The following is a 10,141-nucleotide window of genomic DNA, read 5'->3' on the forward strand; positions in this document are numbered from 1 at the left end:
TTTACTGAGTGTGAGACTTGTAGCAGTTGTTATTGTAAACATTCAGGTAAATGACTTACTAACAAGTAGATCAATAAATCTATAAAAATCAATTAGCAATAAGTTACATACATACATACATACATATGCACATACATACTCACTAAATCAAATAACTAAACGCTTCGCTGATAAGGAGTCCAGAAATATATTTGGCCTTTCTCAAAATTGTTTCTTGTTGTCTCTCAGTTCTGCTACTGTTCGACCATTAGCCCGGCTAGCTCAGTCGGTAGAGCATGAGACTCTTAATTTCAGGGTCGTGGGTTCGAGCCCCACGTTGGGCGCAGAATAAATTTTTTTGTAGTTGAATAGATTTCATAAAGGGGTTGTAAAATTAAATAAAAAATGTTGATAAACTAAACTTTTTAATGTGAGTAATTCTCTAAATTTTGGATATTTTTGATGCAAATACAAAATTCTCTTTTATTATTCACAAGAGCACAAAACGGGGCTCTTTTAAATATCTTTGATCTATTTTTATACATTTTTCTATTGCACTTATTTTGTTAGAAAATTTTTAAAAATAATGTTTATGTTTAGGACTTCAGTATATACAAATTGTGACAAAGAAGGGTTCGCTAATAATCTGCCATCTATCCAACTGGCCCATTAGCTCAGTTGGTTAGAGCGTCGTGCTAATAACGCGAAGGTCGCGGGTTCGATCCCCTCATGGGCCACTATATGACTACTTTTTATTGAGAACGGTAAATTTCTTAGTACAAAAATGTTTTTTAGGGCAAGGTTTATGGTAGAAAATATGTATGCATTTTCTAGAGCAGTCAAAATTATGAAAAAAATCACGAGGGTAGGAGCTAGCTGAAGGATTTCTTGAAACATTTATACCTGCCAATCCTGTGACATAACGAGACTTTTCGTTTATTTTATTTATTTTTAACAGTCAAATTGAAAACATATATGTATTTATCAATCTCAAATATTAATATTGATATATTTACTAAGCGTACATTTAACGCCTTATTGCATACATATGAGAAGCACTTAATGCAATCAACACCACAGTGTGACTAATAACTCAATGCCATATTATCATTTTGGCAAATGTAGAAATCGTCGAAAATGTAAGTATGTATGTATTTGGTATCTTAAATTTTTTTTTGGCACTCTCGACATTATGCTGATTTCGAAATTTATCGCGAAATTCGTATTTATTTATACACACATGCATAAAGTTCTTTTGAATAAGGCGAAGTATTTAGAAACGGCTATCAAAACGCAGTCCGGCATTTGAAAGCGCGGGCGGAGGGGAAGAGGCATAACGAGACAGTTGAATGCACTGCATAGATAGGTTTTGCGTTTGCTTTCGTGCACGAGTCATTGCGCATACTGACAAATAAAAAATGTACATAGATATATTATCGTACAAATATTCATTTATGTATTTGAATGTATGTATGTACATCTTCATGGGTAAATATAAATATTTGTTAGGTGTTGCAGCAAGAGGATGATAATGGCCAAATTCTTTCTTTTAATGTTTGCGGTGTTAAAAACCCAAAAAAAAAATAGCCGAGGTGAAATGATTAACTCACATACATACGAGTATATAAATATGAGAAGTGAAAACAAAGGCGATTCCATTAAATTAATGGAAAATGCAGGTAGAAAACGCAAATATTAAAGAAAATTAAAACATCTTTTCCAATACTAGAGAAGTGATAGATTTTCAAATGTAATTTCCCAATTTTAACTGGTCACTACTAAAAACTACTGATATTACTAATAAATGAAAGCTTTGAAGCAGATAAGAATTTGCGTTGATTTTTAATAATTTATTTTAACTTGAAAACCTTGTGAATATTTAAAGAAAATCACCTTGCAAATGGTTGTTTCAACCACTGTATATAAAATATGGGTTTAAGTTATATGGGCAATACAAACATATTTTTTTATAGCCAAAAAAATCATGTAAAATTTTTCTTAGTACAAGAATTAGAAAGCTAGAAACACTCTAACAGAGAGAAATGCTAAGCAGCCCTTTCAAGAGCATAAACGGTGGCGAAAATATAAATAGGGAAGACCAATTTTAGCATTCTTTGGCTATTTCGCTTTATTTCATTAGATTTCTTAGCAACATTCTGAGCAAGCAGTTTTGTAGTCCACACATTTTTAGGATAACAAAGTACCAGTTTTAAGTAACTAGAACTTACCTTTGATTTTTGGGATTTTTATTTTTTTTTTGAGGAAGGTGTTGCTCATTTGCTGCACGCAAAAAAATTTTCGAACATACTTTATATGGAAGAAAATGCGTGAACAAAAAAATACCCAAAATCAATAAAATCTAATGGGCTACAAAACTGCATACTCAAAATTCTAAAAAAATCTTTTTTTTTTAATATTTTTTAAAGTTCGTCGAATTTTTATAAATGCTCCACAAAGTTTGAAAGTTTAATTTACATATTTTCATGAAAAAATAATAAAATTTTTTTAAATAAAGGAAAGTAGCCAAATCTTGCGAAAATGTCTCTTCGCAATTTAAATTCTCACCACCGTATGATGTCAAATGGTTTCTTCCTCATCTCCTCTTACCTTTCCCACCATTTTTTTTTATCATTCCTACCGGCTCTGAGATCGCTGACTTAATATACATATACTAGCACTTTTGATTCGCGAGTGGCTATGAGCGTGTAGAACTCGTTGATTTTTCTCCCCAAATATCATGAATTGTGTCTACTTGGGTGAAGTTTAACGCATCTAGTATATTTCTGAAACCCCACCAAGTCACGGTAGATACAAATTGGGAAAGTTTACTCCAATAAAGTGTGGTTCATTGTTTCAAAACATCTAAACACGCTGACCTGTCAGAATCAGTAGGAAATTCTAGAATACTCCACAATTCAAAAGTGCTAAAAACTACGACTGTAAAAAATATTAATAAACAAAAAGCTTCTGGCAATGCAGGCAACAAAAAGTCAAAATCAGGTGGTTATTGCTTCTTATTTCTCGCTAAAGCTCGGAACACATCGAAAACGACATCATCACACGACACGACATTAAGGTTTTTGCTACGTAATTCAAACGCTTTGACGACGGCGACATGCATTTTTTGAACGCGGCAGCGACATCGAGAATTTGTTTGAGTTTGACATAAAAGAAGAGCAAGAATCTTATCTGTCGCTAGACAAATATATCTAATCTGGCCACAGCTATATTTTTGGCTAGTCGCGGTGTTGCCGTGTTGTCGCCAAAATAATTCTCTACATAAGAGTATGTGTTAAAATAGTTTGACAGCTGTGGTTCGTAGCCCGTCGTTTCCAATGTGTTCCCAGCTTAATTGACGGACAATTATATAGAACGTATGTACATATGTATGTATGCATGAGGTGTATACGTTAGCGCACGTAATCACAGGAGAGTATCACACGTTTCTGACCTCATTTTAGTGGAAAAGTATACTATAGTATATGTATAAATGAACATTAGGCCGTATCACTTTGAGGGAATATCAGGAGAGAACATTTTTTCTCGGCAACCTGTAAAAACGGCCAATCGGGTATTTAATTTGATAACCGACTTCTATAGATGATACATCATTGCACTAGATATGGGCCAGCAAACGATGAAAAATGGCCAATACTCGAAATCTTATCGGAATGGCCTAAAACTTGCTACAGAAGGTTTTTGGGGTCGGAGATTACGAATCTGAAGCTAGATTTTAAAAATTCAAAATGGCGGACAATATTGTGCAAAGTAATCGGATTGGCTTAAAATTTGTTGCTCTATGATTTTTGGCCTCACTGATCACGAATTTAAAATTAGATTTCAAAAATTCGAAATGACAAATCCGATACGGTCGTCATAAAAATTACGCCTGTAGTCAGCCTACCTAAAGAGTGGTTTCCTAAGGCCACCAGGAGGAGATTACACTACGAATTTGGACTTAAATTTTTGAATTATCTGGTATTTGTCATTTTTTTGTTTTTGTTTTTATATTTATAATTTTAATTAATAATTTCTTCCAATTACGAATGTAGACTCCACTGTTTTATTTTTTCTTTGCACTTTTAGTATTTTTGTCTTTTTTTTATATTTATTACAAATTGCGAAATTAGACTTCGCTTTTTTATTTCTTTTTACTTCTGTTTTTGTTTTTTTTTACATAGTGGTATTGCTAAACGACAGCGAGAACAATTCATAAAAATTAACGCCTGCCTCAATAAAATATGTCGACTTTTTTAAGCAGAGCCTATTTTGAATTTTGTTTTTCTTTTATTATATTTTACTGCATCTTATTAATAAGAAACAAAAGACAAAAGGAAAATATTTTTTATTTTATGGAAAGAAAAATTTAATTTTACTATTCACCGGACTTGTAAATTTCAAATACAACTATTTTAATCAAAATGAAATTGTGACCACACTATTGAGGAAATTACCCTGAATACTGTATATTTTGGCTGTAAGCAAAATAAAATTCTAAAGTTGACGTTTGGCTGTTTTTGAATGCCTTCTGGTCCACTGTGCATTGTAAAAATTAAGAAAGATGTTGTGTATAGAGAACTATTATGTCTCATAAACTTTGCAAGTTATGTTCATTTGTTTGAAAATGACAAATAAAATTCTAAAGTTGGCGTTTGGCTGTTTTTGAATGCCTTCTGGTCCACTGTGCATTGTAAAAATTAAGAAAGATTTTGTGTATAGAGAACTATTATGATGTCTCATAAACTTTGCAAGTTATGTTCATTTGTTTGAAAATGACAAATCATACCCTTTTGGCAAGAATAGTACTAATCTGTTATCACTAAGCAACAGCCAACCACCAACGGTATGCCATTTATTGAACCAAATAAAGAAGTTATGGAAAAAAATAGATTTAGCTGCTTTTTCAGCGTGCGAAAAAACGTTTACACTCTTCAAAAGCTCTCACGTTGTGTGTTCGAAATAGCTTGGAACAAATTGAACCTTTTTTGTGATACGGTCTAATGTACATACACGTTTGTATGTGTCTTTGTATTCTAATACTCTTCTGTGTCTATGACTACATAGTCATATGTAGACATTCATGCGACAAACTTGTTAGAGGTGCGAAAAATGTCTAATTTATTAATGACTGCGCTAATTGTCAAAATGTTGAGTCACTTTGGCAGCTGACTTCAGATATATGTATATATGTATGTATGTATTTCATACGTAAACTATAGGAGATTACAACTTTTCCAACTGTATTTATTTCAGAAGAAGCCAAACTATTTTCAGAGAAGCTCAAATGTATTTCAGAAAAAGCCAAATTATTTTCAAAGAAGCTCAAATGTATTTCAGAAAAACTCAAAATGTATTTCAGAAAAGGGCAAATGTATTTCAGAAAAAACCAAATGTATTTCATAAACATATTTTTAGAAAGTTTTTAACTAGGAAAACTTGTGCAATGGTTAACCTCCGAGTGTATTTCTGCTTCATTTTCACAAAAGGGCAAATGAGCACCGCTAAGTGGAATCGGGGGCTTTTAGAAAAATGGACTAGCATGGGCAATGTACTTTGCGATTTAGTGTTGGTCTGCGATAACGCACCAGCCATGCTGGACCTTAGCAAGTGGTTTGCGCCTGGAGCCATACTTGTCAATGCTGAACCCCATTGGCAGTGATTAGGCTAAGGTAAAAAATTATGCTAACACTAATATGATCGTTCCATCCAAGGGTTGGTAGGAAGGCGACTGCATTTCATTATGGCGCCTACACTTTTGCAAAATATTTGGCCGAGCTTCTCCAATTGGTGGCGTGCGTCTTAATGTTATTAGCCAAATGAACGTACCCACAATTTTACGCCGCCTCCGAACGGAAAATGGATTTTATGAAAAATATACTCAGGGGTTTGCCATTGCAAAAGTTTTCCTAATTAATAATTTTCTAAAAATATTCTCCTGAAATACATTTGCGTTTCTGAAATATATATTTGCCTTTTCTAAATTACAACTGAGCTTTTCTGAAATACATTTGAGGTTTTCTGAAATGCATTTGAGTTTTTAGGAAATGCATTTGACCTTTTCTGAAACACATTTGGGATATTCTGAAATATTCTCATTTTCGTTGTTGGTGTTTCCGACAGGGTAGGAGTGTGATGTAATGTGGAACGATTTTCCGTCATCCCTTGTCAAATTTGGTTTGGAGACAACCCGGGTTCGGCGTTGTGCCATCTTCAGTGTCATTTTTCGTTCTGAATAGTTTCTGGTTGTCTGTCTCCTCGTTGGTCCATAGTTAGGTACGTCTCAGCGGATTATATTCTTTCGTTCAACCAGTAGTTTCAGTTCTGTGTGTACATCCTCAGGTAGAAATTAGCTGGTCACCTCTTTTTTGATTGCATGGATTCGCAGGTACTGAAATACTGTTGGCTAAGGTGTAGTTACGTAGGTACAAAAAAACTCTACGTTCTAAAACTAAAGTTCTACAAATCGAATTTAGGAAATTTGGAAATTGAATTTTGAGAGAATTTACCATATGACCAATAGCCATAACCAGTCGATATAAGACGCTCCTGTTGGAATCGATACACAGGTACATGACATGCTTTTTTCAAACAGAGACTTTTTAAATGTTGACGAAATTTGCTTGTAGTTAGAGTGCTGTTGGCTACGAACCCTCTTGAACATAGCAGCATGCATTCGTAATCTATCTGTATAACATACTATCACCCTGGGGGCTTGCGGCTCTATGGGGATAATACAATGCATCAGGAACAGAAATCAACAGGGTTGTTGAATCACAAAATGATGGCAGTAGGAAAGAATAAGTACATTCTCTACTAGACTACTTTAGAAAGAAGTCTCTCAATCAATACTTGTGGAGAAAATGTATTTTGAAAGAAAGCGCTTGTATTTCATTTGGCTTGCAACACAGCTGTGCCTTTCGAGAAATCCGGGTTCGAAACTTCGGCCAGCGAATTTTTTACTAGTATGTCTTCTCTCTTTTTAATTTAATTTTATTTTATTTATTAGATTTTATTGTCTTAAAAAGAATAGTTATATATGTATGTTTTTGGAAACTTACAGCCGTTTCCTCTATTAGATTTTGAAATTTCTCTGCCCTTTAAACAAAAACTTTGTTCTGGAAAAAAAGTGTGTCTGAAAGGCGGTTACATTTTAAAACTTTTTGTCTAACATGGCACTTATTTTATAAAATTTGTTATTTGTTTAAGATTTTATTTAAAGAGAAAGTCTTTAAATTTCATACAATTTTTAGAACCGTATTTTCTTTCGTAATTAAATATATATTTTTTTTTAATTATTATTTTTTGGTTCAAGATTTTATAGTTTTAAAAAGAAAAAAAAAATGTTTTAAATTTAATTTAATTTTTAATATCTAATTTTATTTTCTACAATTTTGATTGAGCTTGAGGCCGTTTTTAATGAAAAACTTATTGTGTCTGCTTTTGAAACCGAGTTTTCTTCAGCTCATTGAAGACAAACCGTAATAAGAAATTATGTATAGAAAGTTGCGTTTACTGAGTCGAAATTTTTTGAAAAGTTGCAATTACTGAGTCACTAATGGTAAACATTTGGATATTGCTTTTACCGAGGGCGTGGTGTATATATATATGGGACCATCGAAATGGAAATCTTTCGTAAGAAAAAAATATATTTTTTCGATAAAACTCAGGTTAATATTAGGCGCTAATAGTTTAACTTTGAAATATTTCTTTTAAACGGCATGATTTTACTGGCTGGATGTCTCGGTTCCGCGCTAGAATGATTTGTAAATGTGAAAGTAATTGGATCTTTGCCCAAGAAGTAGAAACTTCAACCCACAGTAAATAAAAAATGTTATGAGTGAAGAAAGCTAATATTCCAAAATTTATTTGATGTCCTAAAGTTAGAAAATTACTTTGACCATGCCTGCTTTTAATATGGCGTTACATCCAAAAACCGATGAGCCGCGCAAATCCAATTTTATATTTATTGCTACTAACCGCTTAGTATTCAAAAATAATTGACCTCCTCGAAAAAAATGTCCAGATTTTTCTTATTGCATCGTAGTACATAGATGAATTTTATCCACTCGCATTACCTATAAAAAATAAAAAATAAAAAAAAATTATTAAAAAAATTACTTCCGCCCAACGTGGGGCTCGAACCCACGACCCTGAGATTAAGAGTCTCATGCTCTACCGACTGAGCTAGCCGGGCACATGAGGATATTGTTGACAAACAGCAAATGTAAAGCAACCGGTAGGCTACATCTGGGCAACGAGCACGAGAAGCGTAGGCGCGCTAAAGGAATGTGGGGCATAGTAAATGGCAGCATAAAATGGGTAGCCGAACACAAAAAAAAAACATAAAAATGCGAGAAAAGAAGAAGAAGAAGAGAACCAAGTAAGAGGCGCTATACTATCTGCTAAGCCAAAACAAAGGGAATGAAAAACAACGAAAATCGCCTATGGAGGTCAGTCAGTTAATTTTAGAAGAGTGCGTATGTTTGTACTACGCTTTTTTTGTTTTTTATTTTCTTTTCAGCATTTTTCTCGCTGAATTTTTAATGTGTGTAGGTAAATTTTTGTGGTGAATTGCACATTTTTCGGCACATAAATTTACAAATTTTATGTGAATTTCATAATTTTGTGAGCGGAAATTTTTTTCTTCCAAGTGGTGAGAGATGTCAGCAAATTAATACATAAAAGAAGACATGCTATGTATGAATGTATGTTTCTATGTGTATTAAAACGTGAAGACAACGTGGGTAGTTGCGTATACGCAACCAAAATAAGGAACGAGGCTGACTTACTGGCGCAATTCATAAACACAAATATATGTACATATGTATCTACATATAGTACGAGTGCGTAAGTACGTGCCTTTAGTGAGGTAGGCCCATAAAAGTGTGCATATCACATACATATATATGTACAGGGTTATACATTGTTATTTCCCTGCAAAAAATGGGACTAATCCGGGATGACTCCGGGAGCAATCGCAAAGGAGCATGCGACTAATACCACTTTTGTTCTCTTTATATGGAATGAACTGTTCGCTTTTGTTCGAGCATGTCCTATGAAGAGACTAATTGTTCACCTTTATACCCGAACGGGTATAAAAAGCGACTAGTCACTTTTAAAAAATAAAAATAAAAATTTGCGCCAGCTGAGATTCGAACCGGGGTGCTCAGTTTTGTTAGACGAATACTCTCTCTGTGTGCCAACGCCGCACATGAAATTTCATTGACTAAGTGCGCACATATCATTAAATCGTTAATAGTACCCGTTAGAGATGAGTTGGGGACTAATTGATCTCCAATTATACCCATAAGGGATGAGTCGAGACTAATTGACCTCCATTAGTACCCACCGTTTTTGCAAAAAAAAAAAAAAACTGGGTCCACTTAATCATATATATCTCAAGAACGAATAAGGCAATTCCAAAACGGTTTGAAGCTTTTAAAAGGTAATAAAATTTTCTATAAGCTGTGCATACAACACTTTTTGCTGGGCCCTGTAGATTCAAAGATAACGAACAATCATTACCGATTTTTTCAATTTTTTTTGTAAAAATATAAAAAAAATTGTACTTTGCGGGGAAGGATCTCGAAAACCTTTTATTATTTTGCAGATTTTTTTTTCTCCCTAAGCTCTGTTATATTACAAAAAAAAATAAGGTATCATCGAAGAAAATCGATGCAAAACTACGTAAGTTATAAGCGATCAAATAAAAATACCCAGGTTGCGCAATTTCAACGTATACCTCAAAACGTATGTATGGTATAAAGAAGAGTGAAATATCTAGCTATGCTCTGTTTCTATTGAGTTAAAAGTTCAATTTATGAATGAAATTACCCATATTTTTAACTTTTTTTTTAAATTTATTTATGTTTATACTATATTCACCAACGGTAAACTCGACTCTTTCCGGCCAATCCTTTCTGACGTAGTGGTCCTTACGAGCTCGGCTATCCCACTTGCAGAGGAAGCAGCAGTGCTTGGTGTAGCCACTTTGTAGACCGCATAGCATTGCAACGACTTTGAGATCAGAACATATTTTCCAATCATGCTCTTCATATTTGATAAATTTGAGTATTTTTTGCATTTCCTCGTAGGTTTCCTTTGTATTTACTGCATGTGCAATCGGGATAGAAGGCTTTTTGTTACCAATATGCAATAATAC

At 33.7% G+C, this 10,141-nt stretch overlaps 1 protein-coding gene and 3 non-coding genes across 13 annotated transcripts in view; 3 read left to right on the forward strand and 1 right to left on the reverse strand.

Moving 5' to 3' along the window:
• The window catches only part of LOC108361299 (myosin-G heavy chain-like), a 151,373-nt gene that overhangs the window by 98,927 nt on the left and 42,305 nt on the right, over positions 1 to 10,141 (forward strand). The window lies entirely within an intron of this gene.
• On the forward strand, positions 251 to 323 carry TRNAK-CUU (transfer RNA lysine (anticodon CUU)). Its single transcript has one exon. It is a non-coding gene; the product is annotated as a tRNA-Lys (tRNA).
• On the forward strand, positions 643 to 716 carry TRNAI-AAU (transfer RNA isoleucine (anticodon AAU)). Its single transcript has one exon. It is a non-coding gene; the product is annotated as a tRNA-Ile (tRNA).
• On the reverse strand, positions 8,101 to 8,173 carry TRNAK-CUU (transfer RNA lysine (anticodon CUU)). Its single transcript has one exon. It is a non-coding gene; the product is annotated as a tRNA-Lys (tRNA).

Source organism: Rhagoletis zephyria, unplaced genomic scaffold (genome assembly GCF_001687245.7).
Source record: "Rhagoletis zephyria isolate East Lansing unplaced genomic scaffold, Rhagoletis_zephyria_1.1 Rzeph_scaffold_00731, whole genome shotgun sequence".
NCBI classification, from domain to species: Eukaryota; Metazoa; Arthropoda; class Insecta; order Diptera; family Tephritidae; genus Rhagoletis; species Rhagoletis zephyria.